Here is an 8,839-nt window from a genome sequence, read left to right as displayed (position 1 = left end):
ACTTGGTTATTTTTGGTTAAATATCATTTGCTGTGGGTTACTTCTGTCATCCTTATGTTGGGTTAGATGTTCGTTCCATGTGAGACTTCGTTACCAGGAAAGAGACTAGCGAACTATGCCGTCTTTTCACACAGGGCTCACACTGGTTGTTCACCAAAATTAACCATTCTACTTTGTTGGTCTTTGTCATGAATGCAGGTATGTGACTGTGCACTGCTGTTAGAGTTTGATACACAGCCCTCCTCTTTGCATTTTTATAATACGTTATTGTTCCATGTGTCCTCTCAGGTTCCCTGTTTTTGTGTTCCTTTGCGGTACTCTCTGTAGTTGCCTCCCAGTTTAGACTGTCGAGGTACGGCTGTGCAGCACGCAGGATGTTGGACCCAAACGCAAAACACTCGATGGAGCAGTAAACTTGGTGTTGGCACAAGACATTGAGGAAGATAACAGTGGAGGAATTATATCCTTAAAATTATTCATAGCACTTTCAGAAAGACATTTACTGTGATGTACCTTGAAGTTCTTAAAATATTCACTCAGAGGGCTTATGAGGCGATGAGAGGAGCAAGGGAGTGGCTGGAAATGGCTCAGGTTTCCGATGAGGTGAGGTTGTGACCTTTAAGTGGGGAAGCAGGGGGCGAGAAGGTCCACAGCTCTGTGAATCCATAGAGGAGGGAGCCATCAAAGGATGAGCAGGCAGGTGAATTGTTGAGGTGAGTATCCCAGTGGATAGGAAACCACTTCTTGAGACTAGAGGATGGAAGCACACTCGGAAACACAAGGAGAAATGCTCTTACTAGCACTCATAAACTATAAATCTAAGGAACACAAACTAGGCCTGGTTTCTGCTTTGAGAGATAGATCATCTGGCAGAGACTGGATGGTCCATATACAGTGAGTGGAAAGGGCTATGGGGCGATTGCCACCCAGCTTGGTGAAAAAAGAACAACTGTTGGAGCAATTTTCAGGAAATGGAAGAGGCTAATGATGACTGTCAATGTCCCTCGGACTGGGGCCAGGCGTGGGGTTTCAATGATGCCAAGAATGGTGAAGAATCAGCCCAGAACTACACGGGAGGAGCTGGTCAATGCCATGAAGAGAGCTGGGACCATCGTTTCCAAGGCTACTATCAGTAATACACTAAGACGTCATGGTTTAAAATCTTGCATCGCATGGAAGGTTCCCCTGCTTAAGTCAGCCCATGTCCAGGCCCATGTGAAGTTTGCCAGGGACCATCTGGATGGTCCAGAGGAGTCATGGGAGAAGGTCCTGTGGTTAGATGAGACAAAAGTAGAACATTTTGGTCTTAACTCCATTCGCCATGTTTGGAGGAAGAAGCATGATGAGTATCATCCCAATAATACCATACCTACAGTGAAGCATGGGGCTGGAAGCATCAAGCTCTGGGGGTGTTTTTCTGCACAGGGGACAGGACGACTGCACTGTATTAAGGAGAGGATGAATGGGGCCATGTATTGTGACATATTGGGTAAAAACCTCCTTCCCTCAGTCAGAGCATTAAAGATGGGTCGTGGCTGGGTCTTCCAACATGACAATGACCCAAAGCACACAGCCAGCAAAACCAAGGAGTGGCTCCGTAAGAAGCATATCAAGGTTCAGGAGTAGCCTAGCCAGTCTCCAGACCTAAATCAAATAGAAAATCTTTGGAGGGAGCTGAAACTCCATGTTGCTCAGCGACAGCCCCGAAATCTGACAGATCTAGAGAAGATCTTTATGGATGAGTGGGCCAAAATCCCTCCTGCAGTGTGTGCAAACCTGGTGAAGAACTACAGGAACCGTTTGACCTCGGTAATTGTTAACAAAGGCTTCTGTACTAAATATTATTATTTTTTGACTCAAGTGATCAAATACTTATTTGACACAGTAATTCACAAATAAATTGTTCAAAAATCATACAATGTGATTTCTGGATTTTTCTTTTTAGATTCTGTCTCTCACAGTGGAAATCTAACCTATGCTGAAAACTGGAGACCCCTCCATGATTTCTAAGTAAGAGAACGCGCAAAATCACAGGGTGATCAAATACTTATTGACCTCACTGTATACTGCTGCTGATGAGACAGAGCTGATCCAGCCAGGGAGTGGAAGGGCCCCAATCTCATTATCAGGCACTCAGATTTTACACATTTTTTTATTGAAAGGTCAAATTCAAAGGTCAAGCCTCTAGGAAGTAGATCTAAATACAAGCACAAGAGACTCCAGACCACCAAATTAAAACAGGAAGTAACAGATGACAAATACACTGCATGCATATTCGACTGAGTTTAAAATAAAGAAGACTGAGTGAACAGAATACAAACAAAAGGATCTCAGAAACTCAGAAGTAAAGGAATGTAATAAAAAACAAGGAAATTGTATCAGTAAGGAGATAACAAGACCTATGGACACTAAGAAAAACAGGAAGCTAAATGCAAACACCACAGAATACAGAATCATAAGACAATCAAGAAAATAAAACTAGAACGAACAATGAATGCACTTGAAACAATTCAGGGTTCAGTATCTTGTCCAAGGTTACTTTGGCATGCAGGCTGGAGCGGCCAGGGATTGGACAACCAAATGCTCCAATTACTAGATCTCCTGCGCCACAACCCCAGCAAGAATCACAAAAACAAAACAATTTTTTTTTTAAAAACTAGGTCGAATGTATGGTAATCGACAGGGTGCGGCAGGAGGCCAGCAAGGAACACATTTGTTTGGATTTGCATGGAAAATGTCCATGTGAGAGAGAGCACGAAAAGGAGACAGTATTTTGGAGAATGAGTTAAAATGTGTAATTGAGTTGGTTACTGGGGAAAGCATCATTATTGCTTCAAAAATCTTTAGTATTATTGAGAAAGCGGTTTGCATCAACTGTGACTGTGTGAAGAAATGTTGAACTAGTCCATGAAAAACACAACATACCATTGAACATACCAGCTACAGCAACATGCAAAAGTTAAACATGTGACTGAGAATGGTTACAATCCAAGTCTAATGGTGTGATAAAGTGTTTGTCCCTTTGCTGATTTCTTGTATGTTTGTCATACTTAAATGTTTCAGATCATCAAAGAAATTTAAATATCAGACAAAGATACAAGTAAACAGAAAATGCAGTTTCTAAATGAAAGTGTTGGGGTCACTTTTTCATACCACTGTAAGTAGGTTCAGAAAAAGTGACCTTTCTGCAGACAAACTCCTCAGCTCCAAGTGTAGAAACCATCCAAAATATTCCAGTACCAGCAACTAAAATAGGTTAATGAGCTTCTGTGCCAAGGCCGAGTGGCCGGTGATACTCGGAGTTACTCGCCAAGGGGGCAAGGACTCTTTGTGGTCACACGGCAAGTGGGAGATGTTGACTAGGACAAGGGAGGAACCACACAAACAAAGCATGGAGAAAGGCTGAAACCACTTCTCTGGTGAGCATGGTGAAAGAAAGAGATGAGTTGGGTCCGGAGGTGCCAAATTCCACAATTCCCACCTCCCTCCATTTTGATAACCATCTCACACAGGCCCAGAAAGCGGATGTTGCTGCATTGCAACAACGTTTTGCAGATGTGCACCAATTTAACACACTTCTGTTCGGCGTGTTCAGAGCCCCGGTCACTTTTCAGCGTGTCATGGACTGGGTGCTGCAGCCGCACGCTGCATATACTGCTGCCTACCTGGATGATGTTATCATCTACAGTGACACGTGGGTGGAGCATGTACAAGAGGCGGCAGTGGTCCTGGGGTCCCTGTAGATCAGGTGTTCAAGGCTCGCCCCAGAGGAGAGGGAGAGGCGTTTCCACGCTTGGGAATATCTCTATTGCGGCTGTGCTGGGCAATTTCGTAGCAGCCTTAAGATCCCGCCTGCTGGGAATCTCGGAAATACTGGTGGGTGGTTCATCTTTTCCTAAGCCCTGATTTTTGCTCTCTGTAAGATTCTATCACCAACAAACCTCACATCTCCTACGTGCTTTTGTGGACATTTCTCTGACACCTCTTTAGCTTCCCATACCCACCACCACTCTGAACAACAAGGTTTTTGCAATGATCATCCACAACACTGAACCTGTACGGTTAATCCCCTCTAATTTTCGCTCTTTTGGCTCTTAACAGAGGTGGTTGCATCTTTTTCCCTCTCTTATCTTTCCTGTTTGGCTCTTTGTCTTTGTCTAGTCTCGTCTGATACTCTCTCAGTCTTTTTCTGTAAAAACTAAGGAATTATGGATTTGATCAACTGGTCTCTTAATGAAATTGACACCTTCTTATCGATGAGAAGCCTGGGCTCGAGGAAGCCCAATCATCCTGCAGAGACGTTTGCTGCTGGACATGCAACAGCTGGCAAAGTGGAGTGTCGTGTGCCTGGCAACGTTCTCAACAGAGGACATTTGAAAGACATCCAACTATTCGGAACCATGATAGGTTCCATCAGGTTTTGCCTGATCAGAATTGGCTCAAACCTGGCTTATCGAAGAATAAAGAAGCTGCTCAAAATCCCACAAGGGCTGGCCGGCACTGCAATGGGCAAGGCCATGAGTACTCAGACTTTGCTTATTGAACATAACATGGATAAGATCTTGGAGAAGCTCACGACTCTGCAACAGGGAATCGATAGATCTGGGGACCAGTGATGGACATTAGATCAGCTGGAAAATTGGATGAGCTTTGTTCGCACTAAACCAAACCCAAACAACCATTATCTTCATGCGGCTGCCCGGGGCCAGCCAGGAGATGGCTGTGTTCAGCGCCGGAAAGATGGCTGCAGGATCGTATGGGGCTGTTGTGTACCTCAGCTAACTCCATACCCGATACCACCCCTGTTGCAAGTCACATGTTGTTTTCTATGGTGTAAGACATGAAGATCCATGTGCTTTTCTGTGCTGAGGTGTTTTTTTCTGTTCTCAAACTGCTCTCCTGTAGGAGCACAGTGTGGGATCCTCTCCCCTTGTGTATTACTTTCAGTGTTTTCTTACCTTCCTACCTGTTTCCGACCTGTCTTCCCAATGTGAGGTTTGTGCAATGTAAGTATGGTCAGAAGGGGGTCAAATTTTCACTGCAGGTAACATGTATATGTAACATTGCATGTGATTGATTGATTGATTGATTGATTGATTGATTGATTGATTGATTGATTGATTGACTGACAACCGACCACTGGGAAACTAAAACTTTCTCCACACCTACGTCCCCAGATACTGGGACAGTAGCAACAATAAGGCAGTGAACTGGAGTTTATTCTGCCATGCCCACTGTCTCAAGTTTACTTTTCCTTCAGGTCCCCGGAAGTGTCACCCCCTGCTCTACTGACCTTTTTCTCCAGGCCAAGAAATACCTAGCAACAATATAGCCCTATCTTTACCACCACATTCCCCCTATGACTGTACCATTGGTCTCCTTCCTGGCGCCATGCTCTCCACTCATACAAGCTTTGTATGAGTGGAGGGAGGGAGGCGATGGAGAAAGGTATCAAGGAGTCATTGGCGGCAGGAACCATTTGCCACTCTACCTCCCCAGTAGGGACAGAATTTTTGACAGGCAATGGAAGTCTCGTACTGCTGACCTCCGACTATAAAAAATTCCAGGGGTATCCCACCTTTGAGACTGCAGCACAAAGGCCTTGCTGTCCAGGCCTTTGTTTGAGGGCTCCAACCAAAAAGACTGCAGGAACACATTCACCTATATGTACCAAAAAATTTAACAACAGCCCTAATTGAAGCAGTACGAGCTGAACATGTGCTTGGCTCAGAGGAATATACCTTCAGCACAAGTCATTGAGTGCACCAGGCAGACTGTGAGGGGAGCAACAACAAAGAAATGACCCACCAAATCTCCAGTATGCCCCCTCGATGGCTACAATGGGGGACTTGAAGAGCTCCCTGGCAAGCTAGAGGTGAATGCTACCAGTGTGGTTAGCTGGGCCACATCGCATGCTACTGTCCAGCACCGAGTGCATAAACCCCAGCACCACAGTCAAAGTAAGGTTGGGTGGCATAAAGTAGGAACTGCCACCCACAACAAACCCTCCCAACCTCACTAAGCCACAATTGCAGGTTGGTTGGGTTGGCGTCTAGAAGCCGGATCCAGACTGTCCCTGGTTTGCACTAGTACCCTTCCCGGTATTGATGGCCCAAGTCCACAGGATTTGAAGCCCACAGATCTCCGTATCACAGCAGTCACTGGTGAACGGGCCAGAGTGGTAGGAAAAAGATCTCTCCAGATAACTGTTTCTACCTGCACTGTTGACCACAAGTTCTGTTTAGCCAACATACAAGACCCCTGCATCATTGGTCCAAACATGCTGACCAAATAGGAGGCCACAGTGGATGTACCCAGAGCTACTCTATATTTGGGCACTAAGGCTGTGGAACTTCACACCACGGAAGAAGTGTGGCAGCTTGTTCCCACCTCTAAAGCCAGTATTGGAGAGCCTGAAGTATAACCATGTTGTAAGCACAGGAGGGGTTTCCACTGACCCCTCAAAGGTGGTCGCATTGAGGAACTGGCCCATTCCTCGCAACGTTGCAGAGCTGCGGAGCTTCCTTGGCCAGGCATTGTATTACAGGCGGCTCATCAAGGACTCTGCTACCATTGCAAGCTCCCTGCACCAGCTCACACAGAAAGGCTGTGCATTCCATCTCACCGAGGACTGTGCCACACCCTTTAAAAGGCTTCAATCTGCACTGATTTAGGTCCCTGTGCTGGCCTATCCAGACCTGCAGTGCCCATTTATTGTGGACATGGATTCCAACAACACGGGTCTGGGAGGCAGTGAGAATGATGAGCAGGCCATCTCCTACTACAGCCATTCTCTCAGCAGAGCAGACAGTAACTACTGCATCACCCGTCGAGAGTTGCTAGGTCTCCGCCACTTCTGACCATATTTCTATGGGAAGAAATTACTTCTGCCCACTGACCACGCCTCTCTCACCTCGCTCTTGAATTTTAAGAAACCAGAGGGTCAGCTGGCTGGGTCACTGGAGATGCTGCAAGTCTGGTTGGCTCCATCTTAATGAGGTTTGTACCCGACCAGAGTGTTGCTACCACAGCTGAGCGTCTGGTCAATGAGATGTTCTGCCACTTTGTTATACCCAAGGAACTACACAGCAATTAAGATTGAAATTTTGAGGATGCAGTGAGTGATGGGCTGGTGGAGCACTTTACCCACACACTGGCCACCCAGCTTGCCATGCTTCCTGACCAGAAGCAGTTAACATTTTCGAGCTGAGAATTAGGATTTCCATCAGGGCACGTTGTGTTGTCACGGCGACCATAATTAGGCCAGGATTTGGCTAAAACCTGTCCTTTACCTGAGGAAGAGTTCATAGAGTCAAACTGTAACCTTGACCTCCCGCCAGCAGCAAAAGTGGGACAGGCACCTCCCCCTTGTAATAATGGCCTACTGCATGTCAGTCCAAGAGTCTACTAAGCGTACTCCTGCAGCCCTAATGTTTGGACATGAGCTTCGTACTCCAGTGGACTTGGCAACTGGGCCTCTCCTTGAGTGGGAGTTGTGCAGTGAACCCAGATTGGACTACCTTCACAATCTCCATGAACGGTCACGTGAGGTACAAGAGCTGACCAGACATGGCCCCCTTGAGGTAGGATCATGGGAGAAACAAGTTTATAATATTTGCTGCAGGGGGGAGGTCTTGCACCTGGGCAGCAAATGTAGGTTTAAAGCCCAGAGAGGAAGAAAGGCCTTTTTCCTAAACTGATGAGCCAGTGGGTTGTCATGATTGTCTTGGACCTTTCCAGCCCTTGATGCCATGTGATGGTGGGTCAGGGCCCCAGTTCCAACCCCAGACTCAAAACCCAACTAAGTGAGGGTTGTGTGGTGTGTTGGGAGTGGCTAAATGTAATCTCCCATCAGGCTTCTGGTAAACTGTGCTTTATGTTAAGTTTAAGAAAATTGTGTTTAGCTGTATCTGTTATTGTTGTGTAACTCTTTTAGTCTAGTCTTAGTGTTACATCATGAGCAAAGTTATGTGGAGGGTTTTATATCCTTTTGGAAACATAGTGTTAGGGTGTCTTCTAAAATGTGAAGAAATGAGGTTCCCCTTGTGCCTCAGTGGGGTAAGAGGATAATCTAAAGAGCCATATAATTGTGAGGCCCAATCTATATAATTCCTCAGCTAGCCACAATATGATTTAATTTGGTAATTTAACTTGTTTGCTACTGTGCTTACTGTCTTGGACCAACTGTGACCACGTCGTTTCTTCTGGGATTAATAAAGTCTTCTGATTCTATTTCAGAGTAGGATCCAATTCGATCTTCCCTTCAATCTTGACTATACCAAACTTCCACTGAAATGTAAGAATATCAATTTGTGACCTTTTCCCTTCTGTTTTATTTTGTTAGTCTTTGTTTTGTCAATTTCTGTATTGCATCTAAGTTTTTTGTTTTAGCTTTGTCTCCACATTATAATTTTATCTGTTCTTTTGACTTTCCGTTTGAATTTTACTTCTAAGTGCTTTTTCAAAGGACTTTGTAAACTTTAAATGTACTTTTATTGCAGACAGTAATGATAACCACCAGGGGTCGGCATTTTAAAAGGTCTATTCACATGTGTTCATCTCTTAACTTCAGATGGTTGTTCAAGAACTGTTACACTGATTTACTGCACCATCTTGTGGTATAAAGCGGTAGCTTGGACTTATCTAATCTTCAGTTGGTAAACACAACGTAAAGATGTTCTGGACATAAACTCACAGCTGTGAATTCTCCACATTCTGTCGATGTTCAGGAAACATCAGTGAATAAAACACAGACATAAGTGAAAACAATCAACAGTGATGCTCCGTGCAGGAAAAAGAGGTTGAACTCTAAGCTTTAATAACTTTATTTATTAGTTTT

Source organism: Aulonocara sp. 'chitande type north' Nkhata Bay, linkage group LG20, assembly GCF_057382095.1.
Source record: "Aulonocara sp. 'chitande type north' Nkhata Bay isolate Kocher_YH1m ecotype deep benthic linkage group LG20, A_spYH_male_GT1.1, whole genome shotgun sequence".
Lineage (NCBI taxonomy): Eukaryota > Metazoa > Chordata > Actinopteri > Cichliformes > Cichlidae > Aulonocara > Aulonocara sp. 'chitande type north' Nkhata Bay.
The sequence above is the reverse complement of the archived record's forward strand: the minus strand, read 5'-3'. Positions refer to the sequence as shown.